We start from the raw sequence: 12481 nt of genomic DNA on the forward strand, positions 1-12481 counted from the left end.
TGTGAGAGAGAGAGAGAGAGAGAGAGAGAGAGAGAGGGGGGGGGGGCTTAACGTTCAATGGGAAGGTAACTGGAGTACCCGGAAAAAAACCAAGTGGTAGGACAGGCGACCCCAACCCTTCTCATGTACAAGCCGAGATTCGAAACAACACCACTTGACTCATTGGAAGACCTATTGATCTAAAGAGATGGTCCCTACACTGGCTGTACATCAATCCAAATAAACTGAAATCACAATTTCGTTTCCTTTATGTTTCTGATGTTTGTGCTACATTACAATACAGCATAAAAAGCATGAAATGTCATCAGATTGAGTGAGGAAATATTCCCTTTTCCAACGTAATTTGATACAAGATCGGAAAAAAAGTATCTGTACAAGAACACTATAATCGGATGTGCAGGTTAGCAAAGGATCACACTTTTATTAGAGTTTAAAACTGATTCCAGCATTTAGTTTGCACTAGGAAGTAGAATCCGTATTGAAATTTATTTCCAGTCAACTAGTCTTGTCTAAAGCATTTATTTGAAATTTCCTCAACAGTGTTGGAAGAAATTGAATCTGTAATTATTTCCTTTTGACCTCACCCAGTGTCAACAGTATACAAAATGGATTAAAGTTGGAATGCCGGAAATTTTCATGTATTTACAAGACATGATAATACCACATAGTTTTTTTTTCTTAAACATACATTATGCAAGAGCTAAATCTGCCTATTGCAAGTCTTTCTTTGGACCGTAAATGCTATATAAACTATTAAGTAGGCATTTATTAACATGACATGACATGGCCATAATCAACCGTCGATGCCATCGGAGGAGTAAGATTTTAAGTAGATTAGAACGGTTCGCCCATTTAATGATTTACCGTACAGTGGTTACAATCAGTGCATACATCGTTTCAAACCTTAAAAGGCAAATTTCTTCGCATAGAATGAAGTAATTTGCATAAGATTTTCAATATATTCATTATGCATTTCCTATTTTTGAAATTTTATAGCAACAACGGCAAGCTATTTATTTAATTCTTACATAATGCATCTTTAAACTTCATATTTCTATTTCTATAATATATAAGATATTACCCCAAATACATTATAATAAAAGATGAAAAGCGATTGTAAACAATAATAAATTAGTATTATGCATAGATTTGATCGATAAATACAGAGGGTATGTAATTATTGAAAATTTAGAGATATTAAATGTGATTCTTTACAATTCTGCTCCCTTTATATTTTTACAAATACAGCAGGCCAAAATAACGCCAAATATCTGGAACAAAAATGAAAATACATTAGATATCTAATTTATTCAATTCTAAGATAATTTGACTAAAAATCATTAATATACACAATCGATTTGGATCTGTCGCCTTTTGTATTGTGGACTTTACAAGCAGGTAAATGGATCCAATTGATTTAGACCCCCACCACGATACGAAAAGTCATCACTATTACATGGGAATTAAACAAATTATTATTATTTTTTTAATTCTGATGTAGATTGGCTCCGCTTGTCGAATTGTCGCTGTATAATTAATATTTGGGCTAATAAGTGAAGAGCCCAAGGGAAGAATGATCTAAGTCACCCTTTCAACGATCCCCAGTTAATGGCACCATCTGGTAGCAAATTGTATAAGCTTTTTGTGGAACAATCAATTTCAGGTAAAAACGATCGGAGTCACACCGAACCAAGTCCCTTCTGAAATGGCCTCCCGGACAAATACAAGTCCATCGTACACTTTATTTAACCTTAATTTGCCTGAAAAGTTGAAGTCAGTTGTACTGCATCTTCAATAGAAGGTTTGATCTCGCTTTAACTACGTACATCTTATCAAGGCCTTCACGTAATACCCTGCATATTTCAGCACTAATTTCGTACAAGCCCAACTTATGAGCTTATCAGATTCATCGATCGTCCCGAATACCAAGTCTCGCGCTTTCAAGCTAAATTGTCTACCTGTGATAATCGAGTTGCAAGGTTCAAGGTTCATGCAATGTCAAGGTTTCCGTGAAGGTCGCGATGTTACAACCTCTGATTGGACGCTACTGCTCACGTGTCTGTAGATAACATAGTTATTAGTTCGGGAATTGTGAAGTAAACAAGCAACGTCCAGATCTTGTGAAACTCGCAGTCGTTGCTTCAGGAACATGGTTGTACTGGTAATTATGCTTCGTGTTATACATCATTTTGAAGTTGTAATTAAACCCACTCGTTGTTCTGTTCGGGTCAAGCATTCTCGTCCAAAAATCTGTTTTGCGTTTTATGCGAAAAGACAAAAATGTGACTTAGATCGTTCTTCCCCTGGACTCTTCAAGTATTTTTAAATCTCGCGGGTGTTCAAACTCACTTAAATATCGGCCACCTGATCATCTAGAGAGTTGATTATAGACTTATGTATCTAATTAATAAATTATACAACATTTAAAGCCAGAATAAAGACCTACAATAGGAAGCTTTAAGTGAAAAGATTATTAATTATTTACCTGTATAAAGGCTAAACCAATAGCTACACCAATCAATACAGCGTCATACTCTTTTATCTTATCGGTGATACTCTCAATACAGCCCTTTAAATAAGATATTAATACGACTTTAAAATTGAATCCCTTTTAAAGAGTATTGGTAGAACCGCCTTGTTCAGATTTTCCGCTTTCAAATGAAAGTAAATCTCTTATTCTACTGCTCATCACCATTAACAAAACAGTCAGTGTTATTTATTAATGATTGAACGACCCACAATCTTGCTTTAAGATCATATGAACATAATGTAAACCTCGAACTCAACAATCAAAAGAATAAACCTTGGGTGTTAAATATCTCAATCTACTCTATTTTTTCAGATGGCTACCTTTTGCCTAATCGCTACGGAAGCTTAAATACGAACTATTTTTTTATTTCCTATTTTTATCTTTAATTCTTAATTTTGAAAAATAATATTTCTGTTTTTAATTTTCGATTTTGTAGAATAATTTCATTTTTATTTCCTATTTTTATTTTTAATTCTTAATTTTGAAAAATAATATTTCTGTTTTTTAATTTTCGATTTTGTAGAATAAGTTTCAATTTTGTAAATTTGTATTTCCTATTTTTTGTAAAATAATTTTAACATTGTAAAATAATTTTGATATTGTAAAATAATTTTAATATTGTAAAATAGTTTTAATATTGTAAAATAATTTTAATATTGTAAAATAATTTTAATAATAATTTTAATATTGTAAAATAATTTTAATATTGTGAAATAATTTTAATATTGTAAAATAATTTTAATACTGTAAAATAATTTTAGTATTTAATATCGTAAAATAATTATTATTTTTTAATATTATAAAATAATTTTTAAATTTGTAAAATAAGTTTGTAAAAAATGTTTTAATTTTGTAGAATAATTTTTAATTTTGTATTGTAGAATAATTTTTGATTTTTTAGAATAATTTTTAATTTGTATTCAGAACCAACAGGCCGCCCCGGTCTGCTTACATCTTCCACAGTAATATACATAGTATTACTACTACTTGAATGCCCTATCGCCATGGAAGCTACGGTGGCTAAGTGAGTAAGATGCTTGCTCGCTAGCCTGGAAGTCGCGGGTTCACTTCCTGTAATAGTTCACGCGTACACATTGCCGCGCACGTAAAAGACCTCTTGGCAGTTGGAATTCGATATAAGAGAGGCAGTAGAGCCACTGTCCGTCCAAAAATTCCCTCACAGCACATGGCATATACGTCCGTCCTCATTAGCCCAGTCGGGGAAGAAGAGTGGGACGTTTTAAAATCCCATGCCATTTCATTTCCCTGTCGCCATTTTGTTGATAACAGGCGCTTGTAAATTCGGCCGGCCTTGGCTATTTTGCTACTTCCATTTTTGACCTCGACTGCACACATTTCTAACGCGTTATCTTTAAAGAAACTTCCGGCAATGCAAGGTAAAATCTCCTATTTTTCATTAGGCGATAAGTTTTCCTAATGAGTAAACCTACGACCGTACCACGATATCAGGCGGAGAGCGGAGACGCATATTATTATCAGTTACGTCGTACTGGCGAGCTACATGACATGCATCCTCGGTATCCCCAGTGTTCTCATTCCGTTGTACTCCACCCCGACTTAATCCATAGGGTTTCCACGATTTCAATTTATCTACCCTGGCCTTGATTGTAGCTGAAGTCTACGAACCAATCAAAACCAGTTTACAAGCCAGTCCAGTCTTACAAATGAAACGACCTTCGTTTCGCGTTCGTTTTATAAGAGTAGATAACCCTATTCATGTCCATTTACTGAATGATTTCTGTAATAAATGTATATATTGCTAATTCATTTATATTTAATTATATTATCAAAATCTGTAGCATGTTTTTTCCGATTTCAAATGTGAATAACATCTATATGTTTGACTTTTGTTATTATTATTTCTATTCCTTCTTTGCCTGAAATGTTTCATTCTGTTAAGTTTATTATTATTGAACATATACTTGATTCCCAGTATAACTCTTGAAACTACATTATTTAATCACCTGTCCTGTCTCCATTATTATATTATATAATAATTGTTAATAAATACGCATTTAGTATAATTTGGACTTCCCTCATTTAGGCCAATTCCTAACCTTGTCTCTTGGAGGGGAGCCTTTGCGTTTTGCTTACTTTAAACGATGCGAGTTACTTCCCTTTGCCAACTTCCTTTGCAATTAACGATTTAACTTGAAAACGCCCCCCCCCCCCCCCGCCATAGATTAACCCAGGTGTTAGTGAAATAGAACGAAATGGAACCACTTGGGATACCGAGGATGCGTGACATGATGAACATCACAGAATCAGCCGAGGTTTGCCGAATAGTGCTCGAGTAAAATAGAAATAGTTTTTCAAAAAAACCAAACAAACCAATTATATATATATATGTATATAAATTATTTGACAAAATGGAAATTATAAATAAAAGTTTGAAATTATAAATTAATGTACAAAATTAATCTTACAATATTTGAAGTTCAAAAATAAAGTTAAAAATTAATTCACAAAATTAAAAATTAATTCACAAAATTAAAAATTAATTCACAAAATTAAAAATTAATTCACAAAATTAAAAATTAATTCACAAAATTAAAAATTAATTCACAAAATTAAAAATTAAAAAAAAAAAAAATTAGAAATTATTTTTCAAAATTAAAAATACAAATAGGATATTGAAAAAACAAAAGTAGTTCGCATTTGGGCTTCCGTAGTTAACCCATATATTTTCACAAGAAATATCTGATAAACAACCAGCATGACACTGATTAATAATACGATGTGTGCGTTGTAGTTAGTAAACTTACCACTGAATGTAAATAGTCACCAGGTTCATTTATACTGGCCTCTCTCTGACATGCCTTGTTATTTACTGGTTGGGGATCATCTGGATCCCTATTTTTCAATCTACAACATGATTTGGGTACAGTCTACAAAAAAATAAAATAGATTTAATCTTACCAATTTAATTATTCGGGTGATTAGTCACCAGTTTAATGATGAATAGAATTACTAGCCTACTTTGGTGGTTCATGGAATCAATAGGCTATTTGGCGATTCATTGGATTCATTGACTATTGGCGGTTCATGGAATTAATCGACTGTGACCTAAGTCACACTGGATCGATTATCAATATAAATTTCACCAATATTTCACTAAATTTTCAACAGTTTATTAAACTGAAATCATCACTGACCAGGCGATACAAAAGGCTTACAAACAGAACAATGTCAATTACATCAATTCAATCTGCATTTGTTCCGATTCCAAATTCCAAGTAAACAAAGTTCAACGAAAAGATCAATGAAAACACAATCGCAGCAATACCACACGGCATATCATGTTTGTAGTTTGGTTCTCATGTAGTTTGTCAACCCGGTGTCTCAGACTTGTCAAGACCCTTTAAATTCAAACCCAAGTGAAGCCGTCTGCTTGAGTCTAGATAAGAAAACCGGGAAACTACGTCACACTTTGAATAAACGTCTAGTTAAAAGGCAACTACATCGACTATTTGGTGGTTCATGAAAATAATCGACTTTGAATAGTTGAATTCATTGACTATTTGGCAGTTCGTGAAATTCATTGACTCATGTAAACAATGGTCTATTGGGTGTTTCATGGAATTAATCGACTATTTGGCGGTTCTTTGAACTAATCGACTAAGTAATCAATAATGCCTTTAAAGTTATCAAACATAATTTGCATTTAATTGTCTTGAAAGATTACCCGAGCCATATAACAATTTGGTCGACACTCAGCCTATAGAACTAATTTAAAGAACTGTTAACGCTCTGAAGTTAGAATCTTACCTGATTTGCTTCGAACGCTATTGTTCTGTAATCTGTGTAGTTCTTAACTCCACAACATTCCGACTATAAACATAAAATTCGAGAATACTAAAAATGTTTTACAGGCATAATCATCTGAATTCAGGTCATTGGCTGCATGTAACTTTGCTGATCGCAGTGTACATGCCTTCCAAGTTGCAAAACTAGTGTACGGTATCCGAAATTAAAAAGTCAAATGATAGACATCTATAATGTTTAACTGAATCGAAATTAACACAACGACGAAAACATGTACACTGTTTTGACTGCTAGAAATTAGCAGTACCCCCTTTTTAGTTGCTAAGAATACATACATATGTACTTATGTTTCTGTTGTGGGATACAATAAATATTGTGGATGAAATGAAAGGCGGTTTGGTTTAACATCCTACTTCAACCGGGATGATTAAGTGTATTAGGAGTGAAATTTGCCCTGACAGCGGTGTTTCCTCGTTCTCCGAAGAGTACACGGGTGGACCACCGAAAAGGAAACCTACGCTGGAAATCCCAAGGAACCGTCGGCTAACACCGGGAACGAACGACGGACACCTTGGTTACCGAGTCATCGCTATAGTGGGCCTCGATAGGGAGAATTCAAGATTATAACTTACCCAGACTTGAACATAATCCCAGGGTTGTGTATACTTTGTTCTACCAATCTGATAATCATTCTTCAATACTTCATATAGACTTGTTTCGATCTTATCCTCCACCTGTTAGTATATATTCAAAGATTATATACATGGACAATCAATATTAGGTATTAAAGCACTTCCGAATACAATTTTTCTAAATGACAAATGTTGTCGAGTCATACCAAACCCCGCCCCCTCTCCCGCCCAAGAATCGTGACCATTTTTCTGGGTACAAGGTTACATGGTCTTTGATAGAAGAGACCCTAGTAAATATACTTATATTTGTAGTTTGCTATTTCTGAGATATACAGGCTAACTCCAGGAGAACTTAAAATCCAAGATGGCAGCCGAGAATGGTCTGAAATTGACCTTGGTAAACATTGTTGGCGAAATGACCCGTGTAATATAACAAAATGGGTCCAGTAATCAATAAAATCCCTAAAATGACATATTACACTGGTCAGTGTTTGTCAAGGTGAATTTCAGACCATTTTTGGCCGCTACCTTGGATTTTCAGGTCTCCTGGAGTTAACCCGTAGTTTTTAGAGGTAGAAATATCTTCACTAGGACCCCTCTGTCAGAAATCATCGTCAAACCTTGTTCCTCGATAAATGGTCACGGATCCGGGGTTTGTGACCCAACTAATAAGTATCTATATTTGAATATAGTTCTACTGCATATGCCTTGTTCTTACGTGAACACATAAACATTCAGGTGTTGCGATACTTACTTTTTTCTATGTGTATAGATAGAGAATTAATATTAAGATGACTTACTTCTGTTTTATATACGGCAGCAACAACGCCGGCAGAGATCTCACCAATAAATATAATAACTAAACATGCAATAAACTGAAATAAATATCAAGGTCACAATAATATTCCCGAATTCGCCCATTGTACTTTGTATTTGACTACTTCTTGGGATGGATTGTGCTTGAATATTATTATTGTAGCTATGGACTGAAACATCCAAAATAGTAAATCATGTCATGTTTGTTTTATGAATCCGTTCATAATCAGGCTAAGGGGTGGTTGGTATTGCACAAAAATAGCTCTTTTGGATCAAATATAAATTATGCACAAAACTCAGCCATTTCCAAAAGAAGGCATTGATCATCCCTACTATAGAAACTGTTATCATACACCTTATCACATTGACAGATGAACTATATTGACTCTTATGTACCATACTTTAAAGTATTAAAATAATGAGGTGATAAATATCTTACCAATCCTAATAAACATCTGCTTTCCTGTATTCCACCACAGAATCCAAACACTGACACCAGCAGTATAATACCCCCGAACCCGATGAGAATATAGGCAGCTATCTCAAGATTAGGGTTTTTACTATCCAAGCTAATCAAATCCTGCATCTGTAGAACTCGGGGATCTACTCTTAACCATATTCCCACTCCTAAAATAGCTATTCCAGATATCTGGGGAAAAGAACCAACCGATATTAATGCATTTCGTGTAGCTAGAAGAGCACACTACATATTTGTATATGCAATATTTAAGGAACGGCCTAGTCCCATCCAATCCATAGAAAATCACATGCATAGAAAATAAATGATTTACACCTGGCACAAATTTTAGTGAAGACGAACAAGGTTATTGTCCTTTGGGAGTAAGTACAAATAAAAAACCTACTCAATTTTTTGCCAGGCGTTGCACGGGTAGATTCTTGAATCGGAAGTAATATAAGTTTGAAATTGAAAGTCGTGGTACACTGATTCATGCTGCCCGTACCCCAAATTCAGCCCATTCTATTAACATTATCTATTTTATATTCTGTTCCATCATAATATGCCCCATATAATTCATACATTTTCAATTCACCTTGCCTATTAATACAATTTGACTCTTCTGAGGTTAGCAAATTTTAAGCGGCGTTTTAATATATATTGCATACGCAGACACTGAGAATAGTCATTTTCTCAAGCTGTCCCATTCATACTTAAAACATGTAACTGAACTTGAAAGACACCCCACTTTATTCATTATGTCTATATACTACATGTATATTGCATACATTGTAAAAGTCTAAACAGGCAGTATACAATTCAGATCTAAAAAAAGAATTGGCAAATATACAAACAATATTTGTTTCTTGTCGCAAACATAGGACGCTTACTGTTGGCTCCAGAAATTAGCCAGAAAATATGCTTTTTTTATTAACACAATACACGTACGTTTCATTTATTTGTTGTACAGTTTACTATAGTTTTTATTTCACAACACACATAACCGTTTCACTCCTTAGTCCCTAAAAGTTCTTAAACCAGCCATGACGAAGAGGTTTCTATTATGTCTAGTATAAATACACTCTGATAACTGATGAAAGTCACCCTTCAAGAAAGGCAAATTTTGTGGACGAAGTACTTACTAAGAATATAACGTTGAATAAAATCAGGAGGAACCTGGCTGTATTTCCGGCACAACCCGCCATGCAGCTTTGTTTTTCTGAAAACGAGATGACACATGAAAAATTAGTTTTTGTCGCTTTATTTCGCTATGGCAATCTAGCTCCGTGCTGATATTTTGTTGACGCATTATCAATTTTAACAAGACAATAAATGGACAAAACTAACCCAACTTTATATTGAACGGAGTTATGAATGTTTGAAGTTTAAACAAGAAATGGCCGAATAAAACTCCACCCATAAAGTATATTAGCGTTTGATGCAGATACCATGGACTTTGTCTAATTCACCCAGTATCTAAACCACCCGAATGTCTAAAGAGTTGATTTATGTTAATAAAATGCATAGATAATATGTAGGCTTTGAAGCCCGAAACACGACCGACAATAAGCAAATGCCTCTTTAATTTGTTGTCAAGCAAAGTGTTCTTCCATCCCATAAATGCAGGAATCTCGTTTCATAGAGACGCCAGTTTACACGACGGCGTCAAGGCGTAAATTAGATGTGTCTCATAAAATGTTTCGCTCTTTGTTAAGATTCAACACGAACTTTTGTTGGCCAAACAATGTTTTTGAAATCAAACAATCCACCCGGGTTAAAACCCGCCGCAGACCGGGTAATATCTTTTGGCTGAAAAATGTTTTATGACAAAATAAAGTTAGCAGGTGTGCGTTGGATTTCAATACGAACAATTGTTGGCCGAACAATGTTCGCGAGATCAAACTTGTTAGATTTCAAAAACATTGTTCGGCCAACAAATGTTCTTGTAGGTCTTGTTTGCGTTGAATTTCAACAAATAGCGAAACATTATATACGGACACCCAATCAGTATTTCGCTAACGACCACGTTGTACAAAAATATCCAACGTCGCCATTTTGTGATCACGTAATGCTTGGGTCATTCATGTGACAAGTTGCTATCTTTTGAACAAATGTTTGTCAGTTTAGTTGAATATTCATCGTTTGCGAAAAATTTAAAAAAGGTATAAAATATTTGTTTTGTGAGACGCCAACAAATGTTAGTCAGTCTGCGGCGGTGTCGAAAACAATTTTCAATATATATTTAGAAATACCGCCCCCCCCCACCCCATCTTCTTAACACAAACAAAACAGTTTTTGTAAGCCAGATATTAATTTTTTTTATTAAAGCCGATTTGTAGAAATTGTTTCAACTAAGGTCAACCAGGGTCAAGGTTATCGCTCAAAAAGCCCAATGCTACCTTATCTACTTCTTTGCGAAGTGTTTATCGACCCACATATAGTTTCACAGATATAGCCAATGTTGACCTATTATTGATTTCGTATCCTAAGTATACAAATGGACTTCTACATTATATCGAAATGAAATTTTAATCTCATAGATCAAAAGAATGCGACAGTTCAGCTTAATTCAGCATTTTATTTTGATATAAATCAAAAGGGGGTAGCACCTTTAAACTAATATAGTGTGGTGACATATAGTTATTGGTTTACTTGAGTATAACATCTATAAATGTATGATATTTTCTACATATAGGTCTGTGAATAGTTAATACTTTATGACACCTTGATAACATTCTACTTTTTATTTTAATTCTGAAACATACATTTTGGTGTTGACAGTTACCGAATGATTTATTTTTCATAATACACAATAATGTACATTTCGAATCCCACGTAAATTCGTCAGATTATACCGTTTTCGTGTACGCCCGTTATTGTTATTAACGCACTCGCCCAATGAGTAATAAATAAAGAGGCGTGTACCTTAGACTTGCCTTAGACTCAATAGTTGAACATTGGCATCCCACAGTTAGTTATCGATTTATCAAACCAAATTTGGTACATATCGGATTCATCATACATCATTATAAAGTTATGCTTTTATCATAAATAAGTATAAAACATAATTTTAAACTATCAAAGCCTTCTCTGAGTTGTCATTTCGAACGTATGTTTAAAAATACAATCGATTTGATCGGTTTACTTTAAATGATAAGAATTTCATATTAACATAACGTGACCTGACGAAAACATCTCAAGCAGAAATAAAATGAATGGACGATTTAACATGAACTTTATACAGTAACGTATATGAAGTAGATATACATATGGCGTTTTAAATGTTTTAAATACAGGTTTCTACTTACTCGGCATTTTAGTAATCCTTCACAAACTTACTCCAATATATATGACTATGTATGAAATAAGTTACACGGTGGTAATGTTATATTACAATTCAATATAAAGGGGAAGTACATAATTCTCCTTATACACTTATTCGCCATTGGCAAATATCCAATTATTGACAATGTACAGATATGCAGAGTTTCTAGTCTATTATCAAACACGAATTATGTATCTAATAATAGCAGGATTATCATAATCTATTCTAGAAATAAGGCGGTTTTAGTTACTTACAGTAATATGACGGTATAGCCTTGCTAAATATTGTACTGTCTTATAAATTGTACGGCTGTAATTTTCATACCCCAGTTAGTACAAAATCACCAATCCGCAACTCCTATTCATACACGTGGGCTAGGATGTACATAGTATTTTGAATGGGTATTTTACTTTAGATGTCACAAAGCATTTATTCATATTTACATATAATTATTATTAAGGTGATGTCATTCTTCTTTTTGGAAAAACAGTTAAAAACATAAAACATTAAAAGGAAATAGCATCTTTTATTTGAAAATTTCACACGTTTTAATTTTTAATTTACGAGTCATACAAATTATTTAAGAAGTTTAAAGAACGCTTGTGAAAACTGTAAGTAAGTCTGAGTTAGGATTTTCCAATAATTATTAGGTGAGTGGTCTAGAATCAGCCCTTTATCTAAATCTCATGAGCATATTCTGTGTTATTATATTAATGATGAAGTAACCGTTTCACGCAATCAGAGGTCGAATTAACGAATAATACTGAACCGAACGTTGCACAATTCAAAACTGAAATGAAATGGGGTTTAACGTCCTACTGTTTTGCTCCTAAACTGGGCTAATGAAGACGAACATATTTTGCCCGTGCAGCGGCGCTACGGCCTACTCTTGTATCGAATTCCAACTGCCAATGGATCTTTTACGTGCACGGGAC

General features: G+C 33.9%; 1 long non-coding RNA gene across 1 annotated transcript; it reads right to left on the bottom strand.

Moving 5' to 3' along the window:
• Positions 1–8349: 8349 nt before the first annotated feature.
• Positions 8350–11684, bottom strand: LOC126825751 (uncharacterized). Its single transcript, XR_007682167.2, has 3 exons — positions 11530–11684; positions 9364–9440; positions 8350–8413 (listed from the first exon to the last, which is right to left on the bottom strand). It is a non-coding gene; the product is annotated as an uncharacterized LOC126825751 (long non-coding RNA).
• Between the last annotated feature and the right edge of the window lie 797 nt (positions 11685–12481).

The sequence above is a fragment of the Patella vulgata genome, chromosome 6 (genome assembly GCF_932274485.2).
Source record: "Patella vulgata chromosome 6, xgPatVulg1.2, whole genome shotgun sequence".
Classification (NCBI taxonomy): Eukaryota; Metazoa; Mollusca; class Gastropoda; family Patellidae; genus Patella; species Patella vulgata.